Here is a 16635-nt window from a genome sequence, read left to right as displayed (position 1 = left end):
ATAGCAGATGCAGGTGTGTAGGAACTGCTTTTATACATATTCGATATGTGTGTGAGGGTTCCTTCCCTATTTGAACACCTATCCTTTAGTGGACTAATATTATGGTAATTGCAGGCTGATTCATTAAGGCACTGTTAATTGGTTCCTGTATAGCATGCAGGTGATGTTAGTCCTTGAATCCTTTCGGCAATACATCGGAATGTAATAAAGTGTTGCTACATGAAAGCTGTCTGTGTATTTCTGTCATAGGTATTTGCAGTCATTGGAGTTGTGTTGGTGACTGACCCTCTTTAGCTAGGGTTGCCACCTTTTCAAATGGCCATAGTGGAACATTTTCGGGACACACATCAGATTTTACAGGCCGACACAAACACACGGTCAGTACAAAGGATAGAACTTTCCTTTGTTGCCTAACTAAAAGCTTATTCTTGTAGCAGTTTAGATGCTTATCCTGTTTCTTGTAACGTGTAGGTATTTTAGATACAGAAATAACCATTTTATGCAACTATTACATTACATATGGGACATAATTATGTCCTGCAATCTCAGGACATTTGCCATTTTTAATATTTTTGGTCAGGACACAACCACCCAAAGAGGGACTGTCCCATGCAAAGTGGGACAGGTGGTAACCCTATCTTTGGCTCATGTCCATAGCACATATTTGTAATAGTGTATAGGCATATACTCTCCATATCCTTTGTTCATAAAGTTTGGTTGTGGCGGAATGTGTGATTGCTATGGTCCATGTTATACTCATGTATGAACACTTCAACCACTGTATACGGGATACCTACGGAATCCTGAATGCACACAATTCCAACACCCACAGTACTGGGCCCAGACTCCCAAACCCACATTACCGAACACTCAAACTCGCGACAGTCAAACTCGCAAAAGTAACACAAACACGGAACACACACACGCACACACAGACACACTGCTACCCACCACATCCAAACAAACCATCCTACACTACGTATGAGCAGGTGGGCAAGCCTCCTACACCCCCCATGTGGGCGGCTGCACCCCCCACACCCCCCCTACTTTAATATTCTACCTCCGAGATCACACAAACAGACGCACAAAGCAAACCCACACCCACACATTTCAGTCCCAGAGGAACACACACCACACTCAGAACACACGCTTACACACACTACAACCCTCAGAAACACACTTATACACAGTAACCTACCTGAACCGCAACACCAGATGCACTAACTAAATGTCCCTTAACATCGGGATTTTAAAACTCACGCTTGTGGTGTTTCTGTACTGTGGTCTTTCGGTCTTTAAGCCTCGTGATTACGTGCGTCGGTATGTCAAGCATTCGGTATTTGGTAGGTATCCCATTTATATGTACCTCCATGGCTGTGTAGATCTTGTTAACCTATCTATATAACTACATATATATGTATATCCCTATATATCGACATATATATCTCTGTCTCTCTCTCCCTCTTTCTCTCTATATATATGTTGATTTTTATATATCTATATATATATATATAAATATATATATATATATATGTATATATATATATATATATATATATATATATATATATATATATATATATATATATATATATAGCATACACCTTTCATTGGGTACATGGCGGTATGACCTATTTCCACACATTCTTCCCTTTTGTGTTTTAACCTGTCAGAATACACAAGTGCCATTGGTACATCTCAGGTAGCGTAGTGGTAGGTTATTGTGAAGACTGAGTACATGGTTGCATGTTCTAATCCTGGCAGTGGTCATTTTACCTCTCAGAGCAGGCACTGGTAGTGCAAGGGTGATTAACACACATTTCAGTGGTTGTGGGCAGCTTTGCCCGTGATCTGCGTGATGTTCAGCAAAGGTTAAACCTGTGTGGCGCTTACCCGTGTAGTCATGTTTAAGCACCGCTTACCAGTGCTTACCAGCACAATAACCCGCTAATGTCTACTTAAAAGTGCTTTAATAACCTGCATCCAACATCCCTTATTCGGGACCTCAAAATGACGTAATAGCCCTTGCAGGTCTTGAAACCGGGACCATAAACACCACAGTCACTGGCTTTACCACTGAGGCATCTGAGATATGTACAACTTTTCTGGTGTTTAGCATGTACAGTGTACTACAGCTGTTCCTCACTACTGCAAAAAAATGTGTAAGTCAGTTGGTGTACATATGTAAGATACCTGTTAATGTTCATATGTTTGTTGAAGTCAGTTTGCAATGTGACCTGACAGGGTGTATTATAGATGAGAATGGTTCTTGTTTTGTGTCCTTTTTACATTGTGCCCATACGCCATGTGTACCCATCCAGTTCACGTAATGAACATCTGACACAGGCCCTCCTTGATGCATATTCCATTAGCCAGTCCTCCCCCACACCAATCTCCACATACACAGCAACCATTGCTTCTATGAGGAATTAGGTCTATATTAATAGTTATAATACCAGAGCTGCATGTGTTTTGCGTACACTTCTATCCATTTGGAATGCTTCTGTGTCACAAAGTGTGTTCATAGATGTTTATATATGTATATATATATATATATATATATATATATATATATAGAGAGAGAGAGAGAGAGAGCTATAGATGTTACTGTATATATATATATATATATATATATATATATATATATATATATATATATATATATATATATATCTATGTGCACACATCAGTGACATGCATATATATATAGTATTAATTTGTAACACTTATACATATGTAGACTTGTATATGTTGATTCACACATTACAGTACATTACAATGTACTGTACATATGTACACAAAGTGACTGTCCCATTTGTGGTCTGTACTGTGAAATGCCTGTTGTATAAGGTGTAGGCTAATGACCACTTACCATGTATACAGATTAGGTGACTTAGTGTTAGGTCCCATGACAATGGTGTGCATGGTCCAGGGTTCAACACCTGCGATGTATTAGACATGTTTTACTACAGAATAAGGCTAATTTAAGCAGTTGTATGCAGGTTTAATGGTGTTTGTGCGACATTATACCAGCGGTTGTACACAGTTAAACAAACTTTACATCCTACAACCTGTGCACGCAAATATGGCCACTTCTGCTAACTACTCAGGATATATACATTTCAGTGACGTAACATCTCACTATGTGCTTACATAACATTATATTGTCTGTTAACTGCACTCTCCAGCACACATGGGTTTATGTGTGCTCCAAATGTTTATTATTCTGTGGAATACTACCTATATATGCAAGCTGTGGTTAAGGTATACTATGTAACATGTAAATCATCTCTGACTTTATTGGGATTTGAACCAGGACTGCACAGATATTATGCAAATGCTGCAGCCATTACACTATTGACATTAACGTTCCTTCTGCCTATTTCCTATGTCCATGAATCCTATGTGTAAGCTTGGCTACACAACAGGCGGAGCCACCCACACCCAGTGAGATTCTCAAAATACCTACATAACACATGAATTGAGAGACTATACATTAACATCCTAACTACATTTGGCATAGCCCCTCACTGATACACTTTAGGGGAAACCTTGATGTGTGACTGGGCAACAGTATATACACCCCTGGGATCATGTGTCCCAGAAACATACAGCCAGGGTGTGGGGGAGACACTCCAGTTTTATAGATGCAAGACCTGTTGGGGATATTGAATGCTGTTGGGTTGTCGTGTTAACATGCCCTTTTGAGATCACTATGTGCCCCTATCACCCTACAGCACCCCAGTCTTGAACAGCATCCAGCAACTCTGCCTGGAATCACTTTATTGGCTATGCCTGACAGAGGCTCAGTTACTTCATCAATGGTGCAGGTAAAGCCACCACACTGTAGCTATGCTTCTAAATGCCCTTGGGCAGATAGCCTACTACCTATCTGTGAACCTCTACAGTGCAGGCCATCTCCAACATCATATGTGATTATACAGAGTTTTCTGATCACAATATACAGTGTAAAATCACCATGTAGTCAGACAACAGTTAAGTACAGCAATAGCATACAGACTACTGATACATAATCATTCCAAAAGCCTATCTTGGAAGCTAGTGGACTTGTATAGGTTTCAGGCTTTGTATTGCTTACCAGTAGGTTACCTACAGGAAAGATGGGACACACGCACAAATGGGAAACATGCCTGCAACAATGCCATACCAACTTGCATGTGTCAGCCTAAGGCTTTGGAATGCTGGGCAAGGCTATTGGTGCCCCCATGGTGCCGTTTTTAGGCAGGTCTCAGAGGTGAATCTCACCTCCATGAACTGCACAATAGCGAAATCAATGAGGGTTAGGCTACGCAACACCAAGGGTAGTACTCACAACATGCACGCACTCATAGCACCCCTCAGTATGGACAACATCTACATCTGTTCTGTGACTGGAACCTGTATAAGGATCCTGTGAGGACACCGGCACTACCAGACTACAACCCATAACACACATTTCAGCCACTGAACATGGACTGGCACAGACATGGAGGGGGTGTATCCATATTCACCAGGGATACCTACACCTCCAAGTTAGCAGGGCAGCATGATACCTCTGTGATCATCCATGTGCAGCTAACATCAGCCACAACTGCAATGCAAATTGTGAGCTGCTACAGATAACCCTCCATGACCCAGGACCACCACTACAACTATCTGGAGACAGTGGTAAACATGACAGTCCTACCAGATACCCTGTTATTGGTCAATGTCAGCTACCCTACAATTAACTGGATAACTTACTCGAGTATTCACTTCCAGGCCCAGCATTTCCTGGGATTTATCACCTCATATGGCCCATATCAGTTGGTAGAAGGACTAACAAGAGGTGAAAACATACAAAAGTGGTAATCACTGACATGTGCAACAGGTGCACTACAACAGAGGTAAACCAGTCACTGTTTAGATCTGACCATGAACTATTCACTGATGATTTCCACTCCCAAACATCTCCCTCACCCAAGGAACGCACAGTGAATACCTTTCCTACAGCTAAATTCACAGTACTAATGACAGAGGTGGGAGGGTTCACAGCCCACACGCTCAGGGATAACACTGCTCAAGATACAGACAGAATTACAAATGCACTCTATAAGCACCTACAAAGATGTATGGGTCGTGCCATCAATGGTAAACCAGGACTCGCTACTCCTACACAAGGACACCAGTCTGCTGAACCCCCGCATTATACAGGCTATACAACAGAAGTAGGACAGTAGTCCAGAACAACAGCAAATCCCAAGACATGCAGACGTCCGTGACCAGTATTAACAAGATACTTATGTTACTGATGTAATCATCCAAGGCTGACATCCACAGGTAAATAGGCATGGATTCAGAATATGACCACAAAGGCTTCTTTGGCTATGTCAAGTATGTAAGCAGTAACACACAGATTTGCACTGTGCTGGTGCAATATTGCACTGAATATACTGACCCAACTGATATCACCAACACACTTGATGATGTATTCGGAGCAAGCTTCATCCCCTACAGGGCCCACAACAATACCCAAAACGTACAGTATCCCAGACATCTGAGATATACAGGTGGTAATGGCCGTTTCAAACGGCATGACAGAGCGTCAATGGAGGCAGATGGTGTCCCAGACTGCATCCTGCAGACACTACAAGACAAAGTGACCCCCCGCCTAATATAGCAATTCAACATCAGCCTCTACACTGGCTACATGGCCATTCACTGGCGCATGGCAACAGCTATTCCACTCCACCAAGGTGGTGACACAACTGACCATGGTAACTACCACCCCATAAGCCTGAGTAGCCTGATCTGCATGGCTATGGAACACATCCTCATGGCACTCATTAACATAGACAATGGTAACCTCCAGACACTTGACCCAACCCAGGTCTGCTTGACTGAGTGCAGATCATGCCTACTGAACCTGTTTGACATCTTACAGTCACCTAGACTTTAGGTGTGGGGTTTGGTAGTTCACACATTCCACCTGGACCTCACCAAGGGTTTCGACACCATTCCCCACTCAGGTATTATTTCTACACTCACCTTCCAGTACATACACCCATACATCACAGGTTGGTTTGCCAACAGGCTTACACACAGAACCCACATGGTAAGCCTAGCAGCCTCCAGGTCCAACTCTTGACCAGTCACAACTGGGGTCCCACAGGACTCAGTCCTGGGACCCCTACTGTTTGCCATATACTTCTCAGAGGTACGGGCTAACACAGGTGGACTACAGCAGGCCGTGTTTGGTGATTACTGCAGACTGGGTGCCATAACTGACAGCCCAGCTGTCACAGACGTCCTTCAAGGGGCCTCACATAGACCAACACAGGGTGTCAGAGTCATGGCCTCCAGCTAAAGGCCACATACTGCATGGTCATTCCATTTTGGGAAACTACACACACACATATTAACACATGAGTGGCAGACACTATAATTCAGATGATGTAATGGGTATGTGGGGACTACATTACATAGTGATCTTTCCTTTGACAATCATATCTGCGAAGTAGTTAGGACATCCATCTATGTAGGCCATCTGATTACTTAAGGGTTCACATCTAAACATATTGAGGTTATTGTGCCCCTTTACTCATCACTCATCAATCCCATCATGGAGTATGATAACCCATTTTGGATGTACCTCAGAAGACACATCCTACAGCTGGAAGGGCCATGAACATACCTCACCAAGAGGGATAATGCCTTCAGACATGTGTCCTATGCTAATCCAAATGTCGAACCCAGCACGGAGGCTCGGCCAGAACAGGAGCCACAAGCTTGCTTTGTATAACTTAGCTGACACAGCCTCCCCACCACAAATGCTCCGGTGACGAGGTTGTAGTAAAAACAAATTTTATTCCATAAGAACTTCCACACTGATGCATTTAACAAATGCGTAACACAGACTGCATGAATTACAAGTGATCAACACAGAGGGTTAAGCGCTTTCATCTGTTCCTCTCAGACTTCCTCAGAACCATCTTTACACTTCCGCTACACATTTAAATACGCTCCTTTGGCGCCAAAATTGTATTAATTCATTAGTGCATTTAAAAACTTTTTTTATAAAATACAAATCATAAATTCATATGTTATTTAATGTTTATCTATTTATGAATGCACATATGCACAATACCATGTATTTCATCTTAGTTTTCAGTGTTGCCACTGACAAAGTAAATAACAATAGACGTCAGACATTGAGTGTAATGGCTCGTTGTGTATAACTTACCTAAACACTATTACATCCTACTAATCTACGTAACTCCAACAAAATGAAAAGTGCAACAATCTACATCTATAATCATTAACTATAATGTTCGTGAGCTGTACTATCGTATACTTGAATACACATAATATAAATGTAAATGTAGGTGAGCTCACCATCAATATACCTAGTTTAATAATGTGATAAAACAAATAATGTGTAATATATCACTAATCATAGCCTCAATAGTGTCTAAATCTGATAAAATTCGACTTACTAAAAACACATATGTTTGGATATATATATCAGCAATAATAAACAATAATAAACAATAATAAATATATATAATGATGAAAGTTAAATATATGTAGTATATAAATATATATAATGTTAATTGATGTATATATCTCTTTATGAAATATAGTACAAATTTTTTATATAACTATTGTTTAAAACTTATTGAAAATTATTAAAATGTAATTAAAAACAGTGTAAAATTGTATCAAAATTGTGTTAAAATGTGTTGAAAAAATCACAATTAATACAATTTTGGTGCCAAAGGAGCATATTTAAATGTGTAGCGGAAGTGTAAAGATGGTTCTGAGGAAGTCTGAGAGGAACAGATGAAAGCGCTTAACCCTCTGTGTTGATCACTTGTAATTCATGCAGTCTGTGTTACGCATTTGTTAAACGCATCAGTGTGGAAGTTCTTATGGAATAAAATTTGTTTTTACTACAACCTCGTCACTGGAGCATTTGTGGTGGGGAGGCTGTGTCAGCTAAGTTATACAAAGCAAGCTTGTGGCTCCTGTTCTGGCCGAGCCTCCGTGCTGGGTTCGACATTTGGATTATTGTTGGTTTGTGCATTTATACTTTATTATGTGTCCTATGCTGCCAGACTGCATAAACTCTTGCATTACTCAGTGGCGTCTCGTTTACTCAGAGATGATATTTGCTGGCCAGCAAAGCCATGTCCAAGTCAGGCTTAGTGGATATGCTCCACCTATGGGAATCCATGTCACAGTGAGCCACACACTGTAATGAGCTACACCTTGCCACAACCATAACTGGAAGATGCTGGAGTGACAGATTTCTGTCACGGGTACTCCCCATGATTTGGAACTACATCCCTGATTACATTATATGGAGCCCCTCACTAACACTCCAGGGAATCCTTGAGAGTCTATGGGGAACAGTGGATACACCCCAGGGATCCCGCAATTGGCTCTGCTCCACAGAGGGACAGTTAGTTAATCAATGGGGTGGCGACAGCAGACACATTTTGACTAGGCTTATGAATGGCCTCGGGCAGTTAGGCATGTACCTACCTATGCACCTATGAACCTATACATACAGTATCAACACATGCTGATAGCTTAATTTACTGTTCAGGTATTGACTTACCTTGTGCCAATGGCAGTTGTGTGTACAATAGTTGAGGGCTGCCTATGTAGGATGCACACAGTAGACCACCTATAAATGACAATTTACAGGTGGTTGTGTGTGTGTGTGTGCCATCCGTGTTTGCTGTATGTGCAGGTGGAGAAGGGAGTCAGTCCATAGGTGCCTACACTGTCAGTGTTTGTGCTATACATTCCCTCTTTGCCAAGGCATGGGCATACTGGGCATGCCTCCATCTGCCTACTGGGGCTGGCACAAGGCGTTCGTGGTCTGAGTCCCTCTGTGCCTGTGGGGCCCTTGGCAATGGTGGTGGGCTGTGAGGGCCTTCACCATTCTGTCCCTGCTGCAGCTGTTTCTGCAGGATCATATTGTGTAGCATGGCACATACTATGAAGATGTGGGCACACATGCCTGGAGAGTACTGCAAGGCTCCCCCAGATATGTCCAAGCAATGGGACCGTGATTTCAGCATCCCAAACACACGCTCTATGATGATTCTGGTTTTTGCATGTGCCTCATTATGGCATTCTTGCATGGGTGTGTGTGCATTTCTGATGGGAGTCATCATTCACGGTTCCAGTGCATAGCCAGCATCCCCCACCAGGTGGCCATATGGGATGTCCCCCCTGGAAAATACCTGATACAGCTGTGAGGCATGCCAGATGTGGGAGTTGTGATAGCTTCCAGGGCTGCCAGCACACACATCCATGATAATGCCCTGGGCATTGCACATGACCTGGCAGTTGATGGAGGGGTATCCCTTGTGGTTTATGTAGTGCCTACCCTGCTCACTGGGTGGTGTCTTGATGTGTATGTGTGTGCAGTCTATTGCACCCAGTACCTCCGGGTAGTCTGCCATATGGTGGAAGAGACGCATATTGCTGGCCAACTCCTCCTGTGTTTGGGGGAAGTATATGTGCTCATTGGCATGTAGTAACATGGCATCCAGGAACTGGTAGAGTACCCTGGATGCTGATGCCTGTGAGATCCCCATGATATCCCCAGTTGGCCTTTCAAAGGTACCTGTGGCTAGTATTCTCAAGCTTGCACATACCTTCTTGTCCACTGGGATGGGTTCCCCTCTGTTATTTCTGGCTCTGAGGCATGGCTGGCACAGCTCAACAAGTTGCTGTATGGTGTCCCTGTCCACCCTGTAATGCTCTACTATCTTCAGATCATGTAGCCCCTGGTAGGTTACCCTGGGTCTGAACACTCTTCTCCTCCTCCGGTGCCTGAGATGGTTGTCAGCATCATCCTCCACGCCGCCATCAGTCTCCAACACATGCTGTTGAATCAAAGCTATGGCAGCCCCTAACATATACATATTAAAAGTTCCCCATCTGTATACACCAATGATGCAGAGTGTCTGGGAATACACAAGTGTGTGTGAGGTACTATTGTGCAATGGATGCTGCTGGTGTAATTGGGTGTATATGTGCAATTCCAGCTGCAGGGTATCTTAATTATGGGTTTTACAGCAGGTACTGCTATTGTGGGGTCTTTGGTGTTGAATTATGCTTGGCTGCTGTGATTCATCTATTGCCCTTTACTTCACTTTTCCACCCGATTCCCCTCCCATTGTCAGGCATGCATCCAGCTGCCGGCTTTCTTGTTTTGTACTTTCCCAACCCAGGATTGTGTAGTGAAATGTGTTATGTAGCTGATCTACTGCAAGTTTGCTTTGTTCTGCTGTGACAGTTCTCTTTTCTTTGCAGTACAGCACCTCCCCTTTCCTGTTCTGCAGGTAGCTGCTAGCAGCCTTGTTAGCTGTTGTCAATGGCCCACTGTGGGTTCCTAGGTATTAATTACTCATTTGTACTCCAATTACCATGCTGCAGCATTTCCTTATTGTCTTCCCGTATCCTTCCTGTTTCAGCTGTGGTGCGTGCCTCGCACAGCCGTTTACCGGGTTTCGAGTGAGTTTTCATCCACGTTCACATGCACTTTCGGTTACCTTGTGTGCTCTCAGCTAAGCAAAGCTATGGCTACTTCCACACCCCTATCCTGCGGCTTTGCTTAGCAACAGGCAAACTGGATTAGCAATGCTCCAATGTGCTTACAGCTAAGGTGGTGCACCCCTCTCTTGATGTCATCTTTATCTCCAGGCCACACCTTGGTGTTGTACTGCTACGCTGTGAGGTACATCCTTATGCTGGTGGGGATTTTGCGATTCAGTATTACTTGTCTTATTTGCATGGCATTGACTACTAATTCCTAGTTACCAAGCAGAACACTTCACAGACCCTTAGCAACCCTTGCGCCATGGTTGTGGTGTAGCATGCATGCCATTGACTATTATGGGGAATTCATGAAATGTGTTACATTGCAGTTTTATTACATATAAATATATTTTCATTGTGATCCCGTTTGTGCACTGATGCACTGCGATTTTACTTTGCATTAGTGTGGCCATGACATTAAATGTTCTTTTTTATGTGTTGTGCATGTTTTTTTATGCCAGTGGCTATATATATTTAGCCATTGGCATATATTAACAGTATAATTTGTGTGTTTGGTCTGCTGTCATGGCTCCGATTTTATGTTTGAAAAAATGTAAACAGTTTTTTCAGTTTACATTTCTGCATGCTTACGCTATGCCTGCACCACTTCATGAATTGCTATATACCTTCATTTGCATGCTACACTGCTGCGCATAAGGTAATTAGCATACATGCACCAGGAGCTGCGCAGCTGTGGCGTACGCTGGTAGTGCACGTAGAAACAGCTCGTACTTGAATCGTTCGGTGGCCATATTTGGTGTTAGATTGCTGACGCTACGCCTGCGCCTGGCGCAAGCTTCATGAATCCCAGGGAAAGCTTTAACTAGCTATTCATGTGAACTGATAAAACTGCAAAAGTTAGAGGCTAAAGAAAAAAATAAGACTGGATGATCATCAGACTTCTCACAAAGAACTGTTTCAAAAACAGTGGTGAAAAACCTGCCACACAAGAGACACCAGAAGGAAGAGACTCCAGTCCTATATCAGTAAAGACACAATCATACCAACATAAAGAGATGCTGTTGACAAAACTGTGGCAGAATGGAAAACCATTAAAATATGGAGACAGCAGAATGTTTATGAAAAATAATTTGCTGTACATTATGTAGAGAAGAAACAGGTTTATCCTAGTAGTGATCAGCAAGTGTTGAGAGGCAGGTGTGAGATTCAAGATGCTGTATCCAGCTTTGTTCCAAATAGTTTTTCCTGGATGATCAAATATATTTTTAGATGCAGAAAACGTTAAGAAGGAAATAAAAAAGTTTAGCTAACAAAAATGAGGCAGTAAGTCTGCTTCTAATATTTCTGTCAATAACAAAACCCAGAGAGAGACTTTGCAAGTTCTAATGGAAAATGCTTGAGTAGCAGAAAATAAGCACAGGAACAGGCTGGAAGAATAAAGAGTACATTTAACTTTGAGTCAGAAACTGGTGTTGGGAGAGTGAGATAATCAGGTAGAATACCAGCAACACCATGAAATTATCAAATAAATGGGAGACTGTAAGGCATGTGTCCTAGTAAATATACAATTAGGCACATAAAATGTGGCTTTGAAAGATGTGGTTGAGCAAGACTGGAATTTTCTTGACTGTGTTAAATTGGTAGATGAATTATAAAGCACAGAACTCACTTTATGTCATTAATATTTAGAAGGACATTGAAGGGATTGAAAGAATTAATGGTATGTAAAACACTTTTTGTTCTTATTGATATTTGTATAGAAATTAATGGTGTGAATTGTATGCTATATTATAAAGCAGTTTAGTCCAGTGTACAGTCAGTGTATTTTAGATATGAGGTGGGAGAGTCATGTATGTCACTGTTGTATATCTTTAAGATATTATAGCAAAATGTACTTTGTTTTAGTTGTAAGGTATCCAGGCTTCATACTGTAACAAGGTAAGAAAGGCTGGAGAGAAGTAAGCTAAAGTTAATATAAAGTTATGATCTTGGGCTACTAGGGTAGGGGGTATAAACAAGTTTTGATAACATTTTGTGTAACATTATGATAAATTATCCTGTTTTATACAGTTTGGTGTCTAGATTACTTTACTTGGTTTAAGCTACAATAAAGGATGTTTATATGCAGATAAGATACAATAATGAAATGCCAGAAAATTGTAGCACTTTCTTGTATTTGCAAAAGCATCAATTATTTTTTTTAATTGACAAAGGCTTTCAGTGGGAGTCAAAAAGTCTACAGGTGCAAGTAATTAACCATGAATGGTCTTTGCATTCCCTGAAGAGTGAATTGTACATATGATACAGTATAATTAACATTTAAATGGATGTTGATAAGCAGTTCAGTGAAAAATAAATGGAAGTTTGAAACTGTGAGAAGTGACTAGGTTATACAAATGGTTGCCTTCCCAACAGCTGTAGTACTTTAGTGTATTTAACATAAGAGTGAACAGTATAGTTTATTTATTTAAAAGTAGCCAGTGTGCTTTTTCTTAAGACTAAAAGTTAATGTTTACCAAAAGCATGAAAGCTGTTTTTCACATCTTGGAGTGTAATAGAGATAAGAAAGTAATAGACATCAATTTGTGTAAGTGGGAAAACAGACTATAACATGCACTTTAACATGGTTAACCTTAATTTTAGATCATGTAGTGTCTGTGGGAGCAACCATCAATTTGGGGCAACTGTTCAAGAAGAAACATATAATCAAAAAGACTGTTATAGCCTGAAATTTTTTTTATGCAAATTCTTGCATTTGTTTGACACTACAGTATTTTGTCACCCCCATGACAATGCCACTGGCCAGTTGCTTCCTAGGGTATTTGTGTCTGTATTAAATGAGATTATATACCATTTTACTTTTATGGCACTGACATTAGCTTGCATACTGCCATATAAATCTGGTATTACCTCAAAACATATTAATTTGACTGTATTTCCCATTGTAAGAAATTTATCAGTTTTGCCACCCACAGCCATTCAAATGATAAATAAGAACAAATGAGTTTGGATGATTCATACATAATTTGCTTACATGTGCTATATTTCTAAAAAAAAATGTGCTGATGTCATCATCAGCAAAAATTACTAAATGTACATTGACTGGCAGATATGCCCAAAAGTCTTCCATACAATGAACTTTTGTTACGGACAATGCATGGTACAGAAATTATGAATTCCACATTGGCTTTAATAAGATAATAAAAATAAGGCAGTTTAATGTCTCAACTTTTGATGGAAAATGAGAAGACTGGAAAAGATGGAAGCTAAAAAGAAAGACTCTGAAAACATTTCTAAGTTAGTAAACTACTTAAGAGGCACAAATGAGGAGTGTAAAAATAGTAAATTGTCTTGTTTCTTCCTATACTTATCCAACATAGCTCTGCACAACTCTTATTAGAAAAAAAAGATGTATTTACAGCACAGGGAGAAAAAAAGCAAAAGTTAGGTCCCCAAAATGGATGGATATACTGGTGAAAATTAGAGTGTAAGTTAATATATTATAATGTTAACAGTTGGGTAGCAAAAGTAATGTTGCTCCAACATGCTTTCATTTGATAAAGAAGCCAGAGATGTCTATCAGCACATGGGTAATAACTGTTGAATGTTTTCTCAACAGTCTTCATTGTATTTTCTAGCATGTGTCAGACCCTCTTCAGACCAGGTGCCATCTTCATTAACTTCACTCAACTACTGAATATTAACAAACGAATATCACAAGTTGGTGACCAGCATACCACTCAACCTCTTAGCAAAAAAAATCTGGATAAAGCCAAAAATAATGGGGGACAAAGCCATAGAAATAGAGACACATTTTGAACACTGCTGTTGTAAATTTAGAAAGTTGCTAGAATAAAAGGTCTTGTGTTACAATTAATTTTCTAAAGGGTATGAAGTCTGAAACTCAAATGCCTTTCATTATTTAGTGAATTCAGTCCTCACTGATTTTGTCAGAAAAATTCAGAAAACCCCAAATTTTATGAGCAACAGACCAAAAATATGAGTCAAAAGTCTGACATTCTGCATATATCTGGACAGTTGAGAGGTATGGTGACCAGCAGACCAGTTCAAGTATGGTAAGCACCAGGCCAACATCAGTCACTTAGTGAAGGGCACACAATACTGAATACCAGTCAGAGTTCTTTAGGTTGTCGTCTAAATTATCTTCAATATCTAAGAAAAGGAAACATTTCCCTTCCTCCTTCTCTTCCTTTGAAAAATAAAAATTCCATATGATGAAAACTATTTCTCCAGTTGAGTTTTATACTGAAGAGAATTACCAGCATTTCTTCTTCCCATTTACTCATACTCCTGAGGCTATTTCCTTTGGAGAAGTAATTCAGTTAGTGAGAGACATACAAGTTAGATGTTAAAGATGTTTCCTCCCCAAAATAGGTATAATGCATTGTTAAAAAAGGGCAGCTTCAACCTCAGGCAGTATTTTCTTTCACCGAGTATTTCCAAAACATTACTAAAACAGTATGAAAAGCTGATGATTCTCAACTCCCACTCCCAAAAAACAGCCAGCAGACTGTGTGGATTAGGCTTCTACAAGAAGACAATGCACATACACAAACACTTTGAAGATGACCCATCTGTAATTAATATACCGCCTCTGCAAGTACAAAAGGAACTACTGCCCTTCCTAATCCCTCATCAAGAAGCTAGATCTTGAACAAATTTGGAGAGGTGATATACCTTTTATAAATTTCAGCTATTAGGACAATGATGAATGTGCATATATGTTTTATCGGGTCTATATCATGAGATCGACATCTTAAAATGTCGATTCTCAGTTGTTCGACACAAAAATGTTGAACTCCAACTTTCCTGAATGGCCAAATCACTGATTTCTTTCCAACAGAAAGAAATTGGTTGGCCAAACACCAATGCCACACAAAAACATGCATACTTAAGTGGGGGGCTTCATCCCCACACTCCCCTAACTGAATATTCTAACTCCAAGACGGCACCACAGTCAGGGAAAGGGCAGGTGTAACGGAATGGCCAACCAATTTCTTTCCGTTGGAAAGAAATCTGTGATTTGACCATTCAGGAAAATTGGAGTTCGACATTTTCGTGTCGAATAAATGAGAGTTGACATTTTAAGATGTTGATCTCATGATATAGACCCATTTTATCATCATTATAATCTACTTCTAAAGTGAGTGATACCATGCAAAAAGTGTTTGATATGAAATATAAAAAAAGGGTTCAGAAACTAATTTAAATTGCAGAGAGAATTTATAGTCACACGACAAACTGTGTTTATGGCAATATAGATATGTTGACATCAGGGCCCCTATATTTGGATGATTTCTCAGAAAACATGCTTAGCTACATTCAAAGCAATACTAAGATGATGCAAAGACAAAATTAATGGACACATCCATTAATCCTTTTACCATATTAAGAAATCCTTGTCTAGGTATTTTGAAAGAAATGGAGGAAAGGACACAGCTATGTCTTCAGTGATGGAAGTTTCAAGCAGCTGTTACAAAAATGCTTTGTCCAAAAAAACATCTTTCTTTCAAAGACAGATGCTCAGCAGGAAAGACAGGTGAAAGGTCAGTCCTCCAAAGTGGCACCTTTTGCCCCTTCCTACAGTACAAGTAGCTTCAATGATCACTGTGTTTGTAAAGAATAATACAAATTAAGGCAGATAGGTAGTAAAGATTATTACAAAAAAAAAAAGCATGCAATAGCATCCAACTAGTACCACACCAAAAATAAGGGAATGGTGCTGTGGGATTTGTTAAGATTAATAGTGCATAGTGCTTTGTTTAGTAAACTAGAGATTATTCTATATCAGAATGCATACTTCCTCAAGAGGTCACATTTCAAAATAATGATGTTCCCAAGGTTGTAAAGCACATAAAACTTTTTTTTTTTTTTTTGCAGGGAAACATCCTTCCCCAGTGTGGCAGCAACCTGCCATACAGCTTATCTCTAAAAATACCTACTCCAAGGTCATACAGCCTTAGAGAAGAGGGAGAACTTGAGTTTTGGATAAGAGGGAGAAGGTAGAAAACAAAAGTAAAACTGTTTCTCCATCTTTTCTGACTCTACAATGCA

The sequence above is a fragment of the Protopterus annectens genome, chromosome 7.part0 (assembly GCF_019279795.1).
Source record: "Protopterus annectens isolate FY-2018-M chromosome 7.part0, PAN1.0, whole genome shotgun sequence".
Lineage (NCBI taxonomy): Eukaryota > Metazoa > Chordata > Ceratodontiformes > Protopteridae > Protopterus > Protopterus annectens.
The sequence above is the reverse complement of the archived record's forward strand: the minus strand, read 5'-3'. Positions refer to the sequence as shown.